This window comes from Nyctereutes procyonoides, unplaced genomic scaffold, assembly GCF_905146905.1.
Source record: "Nyctereutes procyonoides isolate TBG_1078 unplaced genomic scaffold, NYPRO_anot_genome, whole genome shotgun sequence".
NCBI lineage: Eukaryota > Metazoa > Chordata > Mammalia > Carnivora > Canidae > Nyctereutes > Nyctereutes procyonoides.
In genome coordinates this window covers 18028442-18041781 of record NW_026575128.1, presented here as the reverse complement: position 1 = coordinate 18041781, position 13340 = coordinate 18028442, and the positions used below count along the sequence as shown (strand labels likewise).

Sequence of the window (13340 nt, the reverse complement as noted above, 5' to 3'; positions counted from 1 at the left end):
CGTTGTTTCTGAGGGAGGATGAAAAAGCAAAAGCTGGGGCTCGTCCGGGATTTGAACCCGGGACCTCTCGCACCCAAAGCGAGAATCATACCCCTAGACCAACGAGCCGGGACAGGCAAGCTGCCCGCGTTTCCTCTGAACAGCCCTCGCGCGCCCTCGGCCGCCCGCCGCCCGGCCCGCCGAGCCGTGGACCCGCCGCGCCCCGCGCGCATCTCCCGGACGGCCCGCTCTCCCGAAGCCCGGCTCGGCCGAGGCCCGCGCCCTCCCCCGCTCCGCGGCCGCACCCCTACCGAGGCCGCGCGGGGCGCGCAGGGGCAGCTTTCCCGACTGCAGGCCGCGAGGGTGAGTCGCGGAGCCCCGGCCGCTGCAGGCGCCCGCTCGAGGCCGGCGGGGGCGCGGGGGGCGCGGGGGGCCGGGAGGGGGCGGGGCCTGGTGGGGACGGGACCTGGCCGGGGCGGGGCCTGGTGGGGGCTGGGGGCCCGGCGGGGGCGGGGCCTGGCCGGGGGGGGCGGGGAGGCGCGCCGGGGGCGGGACCTGTCCGGGGGCCCGCGCGGGGGCGGGGGCTGGAGTTCCAGGACCGGAGCTGAGCTGGCCCGTGAGGCTGGCGAGTCCCGAGCCCCACGCAGGACGCGCGGGCAGCGTGTCAGGTGAGGTCGCGCGAGCCCACGTCCTAGGGGAACATCCTGGGGGCTGGAAGGGGCTGGGCGTCCGATCCCGCGAGCGGGGTCCGTGGGAGCTGCACCAGCCCACGCGCGGTCGGACCGCCCAGGCCCTGGCGGGGACTCGCGTGTCCCTGTCCCCACGTGCGTCCTGGGTCTGGAATTCTCTCTCTCTCCCAGTCTCAGCCCAACTCACGTCAACTCCTGTTGCTCTTTCCTGCTGTGGCTCAAAATCCTTTTTGTGGAACTAGGGAGTCGAACCGGCGGCCCGAGGGTGCCCCCCGGGGTCGAACCGGCGGCCCGCGGTTCGTAGCCGACCGCACCACGGTGCCCCGCTCTCCGGGCTGAGCTGCCGAGGGGGCGCGGGGATGCAGGGCGCGCGCGGGGTGCCCGAGAAACGCCCCCGCCCGGGCGGCCTCCCTGGGCGCGCAGCCCCGCAGCTCCCGGACAGCGGTCTTCGCGGAGGGGCCGCCGTCGCGCCCCCAGGCCGCGTGCAGCACCGGGCGCGCTGCCGCGGCGAGCGCCTCCCGTCCCGCGTTCAGGCGGCCGCAGCCCCGGGGCGGAGGACGCGGAGTAGGATGCAGGGGAGCCCTGGCACTTCCGGACAAAGCCCTTTCAGAGCCGAAGCCACAGCTCCTCCGAGTCCGTAACCAGCGTAGCGACCGCGGTCCCGGCTCGGTCTCCCGCGGGGATGGAGAGGGCGCCGCCCCCCCTCTCCCCCGCCCTCCCCGCCCCGCGGGCCCCCCCTCCCCGCCGGGAGGGGCGCCTGTGCGGGCTCCGGGGGCGCCCCCACCGCGCTCACTTAGGGCCCTGGCTGGGGTCTGCACCGCCGGTCCGGGGCCCGCAGCTGGGAGGCCGCCCGCCGCCCCGGGGCGCAGAGCCGCGCCGGGGGAAGCGGAGCCGCCGGGCGAGCAGCCTCCGGGCTGCGGGGCGGTGCGCGGGGCACGTTTGCCCCCACGTTCCGGGGGCGCTCCAGCTGCTGGAGGGAGGGGGCCCAGGAGGGAGCCAAAACAATAAGAAACCCGGGGAAGGCCCCAGCGAGATTTGAACTCGCGACCCCTGGTTTACAAGACCAGTGCTCTAACCCCTGAGCTATAGGGCCTCGCGGGCGCTGGTGCCGCTTCTTTCTCAGGAAAGGCGAGTCGGGGAGCTGGGCCTCGGCGGGGTGCCCGGGGTCCGGGGGGCGAGAGCCGAGCCGAGGGTGGAGGGCCGCCCGGACAGGCAGCGCCTGCGGGACGGGGCCGGGGGGTCGGCGCCCCCTCCTGCCCGGGCCGCAGGGGACCCTGGCGCGGAGGACGCGGCCCCGCAGGGCGCCCAGCTGACACGGGGGCTCCCGCGGGCTCCCCACGCCGCGCAGCCGCCGACCTGCGGGAGCCGCTCGGGGCCGCTCGAGCGAGCCTCTGCCCAGCGAGCCCGGGTCAGGTCGGCTCCGCCCAGGTGTGCGGGAGGCAGCGGGCACGGAGCACCAAGAGCGAGGCCTCAGATGGCGTCTTTAACCCGGGGGCCCTATGGGAGCTCGGGCGCAAGAACGTCGGTCCTTAGGAAACACAACAGTGGGATTGAGCTGCGCCGGCGTGAGGGTGGAGGCGCGGAGCCTCGCCGGGAGCGGGCGGGGCACAGGCGGTCCTGCAGGTAGCGGTCCTGCCGCTGGGGGGACTCTAACACCCGGGCCTGGGAGCTTAGTGACCTCGAGGGCGGGGGGGGGGGGGGGCAAATGTCCGAGCCAAGTCCGAAAGGGAAACTGAGGCATTTAAGGAAACCGCAGCTGGGCCAGATGTCCGCCCTCCCGGAACCAAGGGGAGGTAAAACGTCATGGCAGCAGGACACTGAGATTTCTGGACCCAAGTTACAGCCTCCGGAAAACTGAGAATGGAACTCAGCAGGCGTGGATGCGCCGAGGGGCTTGAAGGGAAGTGAAAGGGGAGCCGAAGGAGCACCGGGGACCGGCCGCGGCGCCCACGCTGGGACACAGGACTGCGAGAGGTGGCATTTATGGAACTGGGAGGGAGGGGGAGAGGGGAGGGATGGGGAGGGTGGAGGGGATGGGAAAAGGGGGGAGGTAGGGGGAGAGAGGGAGGAGAGGAAGGGGAGGAGGAGGGAGGGGGACGGAGGGGAGAAGGACGGAGGGAAGGGAGGAGAAAGGGAAGAGGGAGGGAGGGGGGAGAGAGGGAGGAGGAGAGAGAGGGGGAGGGAAGGGGGGATGAGAAAAGGAGGGGGGTTTGGTTTTTTTGTTTTTTGTTTTTTTTTTTGACTAATGTTTTTTTGACTAATGTTTTTTTTTTTGACTAATCCTTATATTTGGCAATTTCACATATAACAAGTAAGTCTGTCCCAGAAAATTTGCTTCGCAGCTGGCAGCTGGCAGCGGACATGTGACCTAGGTTCCAGCAATCAGACTTATCCAGGGAAGATTTCAATTTAGCTGTACAAAACAGGAGTCAAGGATACATGTAGAAATCCCATGTTTTTCCAATGGCAAGATATGGGATTTCTTGTCTGTAGATTGTTATCTTTCTTCAGGTCTGGAAAATTCCCGGTCAGCTTTTCGTATGTTGTTTTACTCTATTTTTCTTTCTCCATTTATGAAACTGGAGTTAAACTTTCACACCTTGTCCTTCATTTATTTTACCTTCCCTTCCATATTTTCTTTTTGTCTCTCCATGTTACGTTCTGAATAACATATTCTTAATCCACTAGTGCTCTCCACCGCTGTGTTTAATCAGCTGTTAAATCCACCCAGAGTCAATGTATTTTGAGTAAACTGTAATTTTCAATTCCAGAAGTTCTATCTGATTCTTTTTCAAAACCATGAAGCCAACATTTTTTCCAGTTTTATTGAGATATGAGTGACATACATCACTATATAAGTTTAAGGTCTATAGCATAATGGTTTGACTTCTGTGTATTGTGAAATGACCACTGTCATAGCTAACTAAAGCATCCACTGTCACATGTAATAAAAAGAGAAAGCAAAAAAAGAAAAACATTTTTCCTTGTGATGAGAACTCTTAGGATTTAGCCTCTTCGAACAATTTTCATGTATATTATACAGCAGTGTTAACCGTCGTCATCATGCTGTCCATGACATGTTCTTAAGTTCTTATTTATCTTGTAATTAGTAGTTTGTACCTTTCCCCACCCCCTGCCTCTGGTACCTGCAAATCTGATCTGTTTTTCTATGATTTGGGCATTTTTTTCTTTTTGGTTTTGGTTTTGGTTTTTAGATTCCCCACATAAGTGAGATCATACAGTGTTTGTCCTTCTCTGACTTATTTCACGTAGCATAATGCCCTCAGGTGCCATCCATGTTGTCCCACATGGCAAGATTTCCTTATTTTTGTGGCTAAATAATATTCCGTTACATACACACACACACACACACCCCACAACTTCTGGATCCACTCATGAGTGGACACTTGGGTTGTTTTCATATCTTGGCTATTGTAAATAATGCGGCCATGGATATGTGGGTGTAGGTATCTTTTTAATTTAGTGCTTTTGTTTCCTTTGATATATTCCCAGAAGTGGAATTGCTGGATCATATGGTAGTTCTGTTTTTTTAACTTTTTGAGGATCCTCCACACTGTGTGCTATAGTGGCTGTACTAGTTTATAATACCAAGAGTTAAGTCAAATTTTTGAATTTCCTATTCCTTGCAGATGTTTACCAGCTTGTCTTCCATATCTTTAAATACAGTAATTATATTCATTTGAATAGGTATAACTGATAATCCCAAAATTATTCTGTCTACTGTTCTAGTTGATTCTTCTTACTCATGTCACTTTGTTTCCTTGTGTGATTGATCGTCTTTGAATGTGCACTGCTCAATACCCTGGCAAAATTATATGCAGTGAATTTTTGAGGCCAAGATGAAGGTGACTTCCTGAAAAAAAAATATGTATATATATATAGCTTTAGTTTCTCTCAGGCATCTGGAGCACTATCAACCCAAAAGGATCTTTAACAAACTTAATGGCCAGACATTTCCTGAGCCTTCAAGATGATGTTAAACCCAAGCTACAAATCAGGGAGAATGGAGATTTGTGGTTACAGCCTCTCAGGAAAAGTTGAAAGCTCATTCTTTCTAGTTTTCCTTGCTAAGCTCAGCTGATTTCTGCTGAGCTCCATAACAACTATTGGAAGGGGGAGGATAGAGGTAGATTTATTTCCTCTTCATCTTTATCTATGGGAATGGCTCTTTAATATTAATACCAAATTAATATTAGACTTAATATTTTGGGAGACTGTCCTACTAGATTTAACATTTTGGGTAGGTGCTGGGTCTTGACACCTTTCTCTTATGTCGCCCATCAGAAAAGGCTGCCAAAACTATAGCCCAATTTTGAAGTAATTAGCAAGTGTCTTCAGAGCTACAAAGGTCAGTGCTTCCCTTACCAGATTCCATCAGATTCCATCTTTTGCTTGGATTCTGGCCTAGTAGTGGCTTACTGCCATCGTAGTACTTTGATGCTTTTAAGGAGATTTGGTAGGATCTTATCCAACATTTTTACCATTTTTCTTCAAGGAGTTTGGTCCAAATCAATTAGCCCACAATTACTAGAAAGAAAGTTGGAGTTGTAGGAGCTGTAACGTCAATCATGTTCCATCGCACGAACTGAGAAGTGGAGAAAGCATTGCCCTAGAAAGAGCATGCCAACACACAAGGAGAGGTGACAGTGAGAAAGGGAGTCTGGACACCTAAGTCCCTAGCTATGGCTCACTCCAGAGGCCTCAGTGTGTTTTACTCTTGGAACCTATGACATTTTCTTGGATTATCACAGAAATCCTCTTGTTTTATTTTAGCAACAATTGTTTTCAACAGAAAGAGTCTCAACTACGCTGAAGTTCTCTCGGTATGTGCCTCTCTACCTTACAGCTTTTATCTTCTAGTATTTAGATTAACATTTATCAAATAACAGCTGTATATTGCCAACAGATCTTTTTCCAGTCAACTTGATCCACTTTTAACCCCCCAAAGAGAACTCACACCTTTTCCAGTTGTGATCGTTTGCTTATTATTTCTTCACCTAGGATGATCTCCCTTTTCACCATACCTGTCAAACACTATCTATCGTGGAAAGACCATCACAATGCTCTTCTCATTCACAATGCCTTTGCTGTTTACCAAGTAGATTTCACCGCTACTCTCCTCCAAAATTCATGATACTTATTTCTATCATTGCCATCCTTCCTCTTGACTTCCACTCTCAAGGTACCGAACAGGACAGATATAATGGAGGTGACCTGTGGCACCTAGAAGTAAGCATCCAGGGGGATCCCTGGGTGGCTCAGCGGTTTGGCACCTGCCTTTGGCCCAGGGTGAAATCCTGGAGTCCCGGGATCGAATCCCAGGATCAAATCCCAGGATCGAGTCCCACATCGGGCTCCCGGCATGGAGCCTGCTTCTCCCTCCTCCTGTGTCTCTGCCTCTCTCTCTCTCTCTCTCTGTCTATCATAAATAAATAAATCTTAAAAAAAAAAAGAAGTAAGCATCCAAACTGACGTTACCCCTTCAATATATATTCAACTGTCTATGAAAACATCAAACTGTTCTGTTCTCCTTTCCATATTCCTCCATTTTACATGAAAGATTGTCAGAAGATAATGCACATTTTAATTTTATTTTTTAATCTTCTAGAATTGCTTCTGAATTGTGGTTTTCTATCTATTCAAATGCCCACCTTTTTAATTTTTATTTATTTATTTATTTTGCCCACCTTTTAAAAAAAATATGGGGCTTGAACTTGCAGCCTTGAGATCAAGAGTCACATGTCCCACCAACCTAGCCAACCTAGTACCCTACCTATATCCATCTTTTTAAAAATGCTACAAAAGGCACAAAGAACAAATGAGAAGGCAAAGAAAAAAAGGAAGGAAATTTTAGTGCACTTAGCTATAGACTACTAAGTCTATTTTGTTTAAAAAATCCTATGCATTAGTGTAGTGTCCTCAGCTTATTTCTTAGCTCCTGGAGGGGAAGGTTATACGATTCATACTTCTGAGTCTCCAAATACATAACAAAGTGATCAGCACATATCAGGATATTAATAAGTACTCAAGATGGAGAGCAAACAAATACAGACATATGTGTAGAGGGGGGAAAAGGGAGATTACAACCCACAGAAGTCTGGAATGCCATGGAACCTTTTAATTTCCTCTTCCTGGAATTCTTGGTTAAAGAAGCACTAAACATCTCCAACAGCTCTCCAGCTCTCATCCAGTTTAGGTGTAAATTCCAGGAAACCAGTCTGAATTCAACTGGTGCCAATTCTCATAGGTATATGGTCACTAAATGGTGTACCAGATACCAGCCCACAGAGTGTCCTTACAGAAAAGGAAAGAAGTTACTGGAACATAAACATATGGTTACCTATTGAGCATGAGACTCTCTAAGGCAATGTTCTCCACCAAACCCCAGGGAGAATCAGTTTGACATGGCACGTGCATTCAGCCCTGCTGGGGCAGGTTTCCGGAAAATGTCAGACCTCCTTTCCTGAGCCAGTGCAGGGTTTCAGATGCCCAAGGAAACAGACTTTCTGCTGAGAGAAGCCTCATTCCGTCTTGCTAAGTGGGTGGCCAGTGCCGCCCACCTTTGGGCTTTTTTGCAGACCTGAGCAGCACTGGATGTGACCGGAGCTGCCTCTGGATGCTTTCAGGTCTTGGCAAGTAGTAGACTAAGGGGATGCTAAGGGGAGATTTCTTGAATTCAGCTTCTACAGAGTCTGATTTTGTAAGGCCTGGGCAGAATGACCTTCAGTCCCAAACCAGTTGAGCTTAATTGTGGGATTTGAGCAAGAGATTTCATGTTTTCAACAGAGGGCAAGGAAACCAAAACTGGGTAATAAAAGGATCCGAGTAATAAAAGTGTAGCAAAGAACATCACAAGACTTCCCAGAAACAGCCCGGGATGGGTGGCAAGCATGTCCTTTAAAGGATGTGCCGGTCAGGCCTTTGTTTTTTTGTTTGTTTGTTTGTTTTTGTTTTTTAAGATTTTATGTATTTATTCATAGAGACACAGCTAGAGAGAGAGAGGCAGAGACCGAGGCAGAGGGAGAAGCAGGCTGCATGCAGAGAGCCCCACATGGGACTGGATTCTGGGTCTCCAGGATCAGGCCCTGGGCTGAAGGCGGCGCTAAACCTCTAAGCCATCGGGTCAGGCCTTTGGCTCATGATATGATTCACATCACATATGATTCTCACTTTGGGCAACCAGAGGGCCAGGGTTCAACTCCTTAAGATCCAAACTTGTGACACTTACTAAAAGCAATAGTGACTCCCCAAGACCTCATTTCTGCATTTCATGAGTGCTCCCCAACCCCCATTTTGGATCTGACAACTTTGTAGGACTGCTCTGTCCCATCTATTAGGAGATTCAAACCTTGCAGTATCCTAGACACAAAGTAGGGAAACAGGGCATATATCCTTAGCTCGGCCAGAAGAAGAGGACAGCAGTGTTTATGGCATAGCTTATCCTTGAGCCACTGGGTCCATCACCAGGCTGGGGAAGGGTTTCAGCCGACTTTCTGCGAAAGGTGACTGCTTGTGTCCTAAAGGAAATCTTTTAAGAATTGAAAAGTCAAGCCCTACCCTACAAACATGGGCCTAGTGCCCAGGAATTATTGCCAAATTATTTTGCTTTCCATAGCCCCATTAAATGTCACCTAAAGATCACTTTGGTCTCCTGCTACCTCTGTTCAGACCTTCCACTATTGTCCTCTTGACTTTGATTTCTTCCTGCTTACACAGCTCACAGCTGTCCACCTTTTTTTTCTAACAGGATCATTTTGTAAGCTCTGCTCTCAGGCATATGCCGAGATGAACCACCAGGAATGCAGAAGACCCATGGGCCCGTGGGTTGGCTAGCTCCTTAGAGGGAGAGGGTTTAATGAAACTGAAGACCTTAGATACGCAAAAGAGAAAACTTGAGGGGCATCATCACCATGCTCGAATACTTGATGTGCTGCCACGAGGAAAGAGGAAACAGAAGTATTCTTTGTGATAAAAGAGAACCAACTCTTCAAGTTACAGGAAATTGTTATTTATAGATGTTATATATGCACACACCTAAATAAAGAAGTGAAAGACTTATACTAATGAAGGAAACTAAATAAGACACAGATAAATAGACATTCGATGTCCATGGATCAGAAGAATTCAAATTGTTAAAATATCCAAACTACCCAAGGTGATCTACAGACTCAAGGCAATCCCTATCAAAATCCCAATATCATTCTTTACAGAGATAGAAACAATCCTAAAATTCACATGAAACCACAAGAGTCCCTAATGTAAACCATAATTTGGGGTGAGAATGATGTGTCAGTGTTGGTTCATCTTTTGTAACAAATACTGGTGTGGGCTGTTAATAGAGGAGGAAGCTGTGCATGTATAGGGGCAGGAGGTATATGGGAACTCTATGTACCTTCTACTCAATTTTGCTATGAACCTGAAACTGCCCTAACAAATAATTTTACTTGAAAACCCCCACAATAGAGGCACCTGGGTGGCTCAGGGGTTGAGTGTCTACCTTCAGCTCAGGTTCTATCCTGGAGACCCGGGATCCAGTCCCACATCAGGCTCCCCGCAGGGAACCTGCTTCTCCTTCCACCTGTGTCTCTGCTTCTCTGTGTCTTTCATGAATAAATAAATAAAATCTTTTTTAAAAATCCCACAATATTCCTGAACTTCTATGTATCTAATAACACAGCTTGTTGTAAGATGTAAGGATAAAAAGATATGTTTTAGAAGATTAAAAAAAAAACAAAATATAAGGAATATTGTAAGAAGAGATACATAAGAGGCAAAAGTTGGCAGAACTAAGAGAAGAAATAGAAAAATACACCATCATTTTTTCATTGGATATTTCTTTTTTCTTTTTTTTCCACAATCATCATTGGATATTTTAACAATCTTCTCTCAGTAAGTGTTCAACAAGTAGACAAAAAAATAAGTAAGGACATAAAAGATTTAATCAACATAGTAAGTAACCAATACCTGTTTGTGAGGTAAGTGAATAGATTCCTAAAGAAATTTTGCATAAATTTTACTGTGCGTCTTTGGGTAGATGAGTTGACAGAGTGGGGGACAGTAGGATATCCTGGTAGACATCCTTGGGTCTCTTACAAAGGATCAAAGGAGAGTACAGGTACCGCACACTACTGCCAGGGGTATGGGCTCCACTGTGTCTAAGCCCATACAGCAGTCATGATAAAAAATAAAAAAAAAAGAACAACAACAACAAAAAAAAACACAAAACACTTGGACTTAGAAAATCAAGTGAAATAGATAGTAAATATAAACTGTATTTATAAGTTGGTTGTTTTCCCTGAATACTGAGCACACTTGCACGATCTCTACCGCCATAGTCCTACAGAGATTTATGTTAAGTCTTTGAATTGGGAGACAAAATATTCTACTTTTGAAAGTCGAACAAGAAAGAAGCCACACAGTGGTGGATGGGATGCCCTATTCTTGGGCTGATATCTTGCAGGTGCATTATTCTGGGACCTCAGGCTTCCCAGGCTGAAGTCTCCCAACAGATGAGAAAGATCCTTAGCAGCGAGGTTCCTGGGGGGCCTCGGGTGATTATTTGGGGCACATACAGAGCTTTCCGAATGATCCAGGAGAGGGCAAGGCGGCAAGCATACCTCCGGGTTTCTCCTGCGTATTTGCTGGTCATTCTGTCTGTCTGGCAGGACGGATAAACACGGCCAGAGACCTCAGAAGACGGCACCAGCGGAATCCATTCTGTGTGGCTCATTTGAGACTTCCAGGGTCCCCAGAGGTGGGCATCCTCAGGTTGAAGTGCTATGGGCGTCCCAAGGGGAGCAAAGTGGCCACTACATTCTCCAGTATGGGGTGAAGGTCCTTAACATCAGGCTTCGCTATTTTGCCAGGCTTTGCTCCCTCACTTATAATTAAGGTTTCCCATCTATTCCCGCGGCTACCACGCTGAGCACACAGCTTCCCTGGGCGCTGCTCTCAAGGGGGGCACGGCGCGGGCGGGGGCGGGGGCGCTGGGGGGTGGGCTCCGTCCCAGGCTTGCTGAAGACCCCACGACTTCTTCACCCCGCGCCATCCGGGTCCGAAGCGGCCCCTGCCTCCGCGCAGTAAACCGTTTATAAGCGCGTCTTGGGCGCCCGGGGAAACTGAGGCGACCCCTGACCCCGCGCTCGTCCCTCCAGATCCCGAGGGCCCCGCCTCCGCAGCGGGTGGTCTGCCGGGACTGTGGCCTGCGGCCTGCGGGCGGGCGAGGGGAGGAGTTCAGGGCGGGACCCGGTCCCCGGTCCCCGGTCCCCGGTCCCCGGTCCCCGGGCGGGGGTGGTGGTATGTACCTGTGTAGGCGGACCCACGCCGCGTCGGTAGCGTGGCCGAGCGGTCTAAGGCGCTGGATTTAGGCTCCAGTCCCTTCGGGGGCGTGGGTTCGAATCCCACCGCTGCCAGGGTTTTGCTTCCGATCCTAGGTGGTCACAGCCTTCGTCTCTAGAGAGGGACTCGGCCAAATCTCAAAACCCGGCATCTGAGATGCGCCTTCTGAACCAGTGACTCAGGTTCCCTCCGGCTCCGCCATCCCTGCTCTGCTCCCAAGGGAAGGCGAGCAGCCCGGGGCAATCCGGAGAGAAGAGCGGGTCTTGGACGCTTGACGTGACCTGGAAGAGCGGAAAGGGTAAGGTGAGGCCCTGGAGGGGCCCCTGGAAGTGAGACTTGGGGGCGGTTCTTGGCGGTCCCACTCAGAGCCACAGGACCGACCTCGGACAGATGCACGCTGAGCTCCAGGTGTCCCTGCAGTCCCTGGCTCTGCCTCGCGGCCCCTAGGGGGTTGCCCATAAGGTGTACCTGCACTTGCTCCTGGGCTGGGCACTCCTGGGGTACCCTCGCCCCTCTGTCGTCAGTCTGTCCATCAGTCCGTCCTCCGGGGCGGCCAAGACATGTCCAGCAGGAGACTGAGGGAGGTAGCTGCTCAGCAGCTCAGGGACGGGCCTCCAGCAGCAGGCTGCCCAGCGAAGGACAGCACCCAACTCCCAAGGGGCGCCCAGAGTCTCGGGATGGGCTGGAGGTCAGGATCCCAGGATCGACTCCCTAAGGAGGGCTCGCGCCTTCTGGCTTTAAGGCAATGTTCCCAGAGGGTGTGCTGGGCGTAACTGGGAGACATGGACACCAAATCCCTATGCATATTACATACAGATATGAACCCAGGCACCCGGGCTTCTCAAGGCTTCGGGAAGGAGTTACAGGCTCATGTCAGTGGCTGGTGTTGGGCCCTAACTGGCCTGGGCCCTAAATGTGGCTTCTTACTCTAGTCAACCTCAACAGTTTTGAACTGGATACTTCTTAACTGTGGGAGTCCAGGGCCCTGCATATTTGGGATGTTTTTAGCATCACTGGCCTTTACCCACTGGGTACCAGTAATACTGTACCAGTTATGACAACTGAAAATATCTCCAGACATTCTCAATGTTCCCTAGGAGGCAAAAATCATCCTTAAGTTCTCAGGGTACAACTAATATGTCCCACTGTGTGGTGTGTCTCCTCAACAGTGCCTTTTGAAGGTCAAAGTTTTCAAATTTTGATGAAGTACAACTAATCACATTTTTCTTTTATGGATCATGCTTTTGGTGTTGCATCTAAAAAAAAAAAATCTTTCCGTGATACAAGGTGACAAAGATTTCATTCTAAATATTTTGTAGTTTTGGTTTGTGATCCATTTTGAGTTAATTTTTTTATGTGGCATGAAGTAAGGATCAAAATTATTTTTTGACTTTTTTTTGTTGACAGACTACATTTCTAAAGTACATTTATCATGACCACTCAGTAACGTATAGAATTGTTGAATACTATATTGTACACTTGAAACTAATATAATGCTGTATGTTAACTATACTGGAATTAAAATTAAAAACAATAAAAATAAATTTAAAACGGCTACCTTTCTCTACTGAATTGCCTTTAAAACTTTGTCAACCATCAATTGGTAATATATGTGTGGTTCTATCTCTGTATTCCTGTTCTATAGGTCTTTTTTTTTTAATTTTAATGCCAATACTGCAGTCTTTTTTTTCGATACTACAGTCTTGATTATAGTAGCTTTTATACATCTTGATGTCAGGCAGAGTGAGTTTGCTCTAACTTTATTATTCTTTTAAAAGTTGTTTTGAGCATGCTATGTCTGAATTTTCATGTGAATTTAGGAATCAGCTGGTCTGTTTCTAAAAACAAAACAAAGCCAGAGGTGCCTGGCTGGCTCCGTTGGAAGGCATGTGACTCTTGACATTGAGATTGTGAGTTCAAGCCCCACATTGGTGTTGGGGCCAGGCGGGAAGAGAAACTCCTCAAGATGGCGGATACCCCAAATGGCTGAGGTTCCTGTCACCACCTCCACCTGGGACGCCAATGGACCAATGACCTGCTGACAGCTTGACGCAGACCCTTAGACCTCTCCTTTGGACTTACCCAACCGGACCCAATGCCCTTCAAACCCCAGAGGAGGAAGTCACCTTTGACTGACCGAATTGCAATCCTTCCTTTGCATGGGGAGGGTCACTCTGACTGGTTGGATTGCAATCCTTCCTTTGCATATGAGCCGACCAATAGGAAACCGTTCTGCCTTACAACGTTACGTAAACCCCCTGCCACCTTGTCTTGGCGCGACTTCCCCGACTCACTCTTCCCCTCCGTGAGTCG

General features: G+C 50.2%; 1 long non-coding RNA gene and 3 other non-coding genes across 5 annotated transcripts; 2 read left to right on the top strand and 2 right to left on the bottom strand.

Annotated features, from left to right (window-relative positions):
- Positions 1-36: 36 nt before the first annotated feature.
- TRNAP-UGG (transfer RNA proline (anticodon UGG)) lies at positions 37-108 on the bottom strand. The gene has a single exon. It is a non-coding gene; the product is annotated as a tRNA-Pro (tRNA).
- Positions 109-1688: 1580 nt separating this feature from the next.
- On the bottom strand, positions 1689-1761 carry TRNAT-UGU (transfer RNA threonine (anticodon UGU)). The gene has a single exon. It is a non-coding gene; the product is annotated as a tRNA-Thr (tRNA).
- Positions 1762-2357: 596 nt separating this feature from the next.
- LOC129520537 (uncharacterized) lies at positions 2358-13321 on the top strand. Of its 2 annotated transcripts, XR_008666628.1 has the most exons (5): positions 2358-2642; positions 5463-5512; positions 8437-10443; positions 11123-11325; positions 12848-13321. It is a non-coding gene; the product is annotated as an uncharacterized LOC129520537 (long non-coding RNA). The 2 variants fall into 2 exon arrangements; XR_008666627.1 differs by having other exon boundaries at positions 11123-13321.
- Positions 11020-11101, top strand: TRNAL-UAG (transfer RNA leucine (anticodon UAG)). The gene has a single exon. It is a non-coding gene; the product is annotated as a tRNA-Leu (tRNA).
- Positions 13322-13340: the final 19 nt, after the last annotated feature.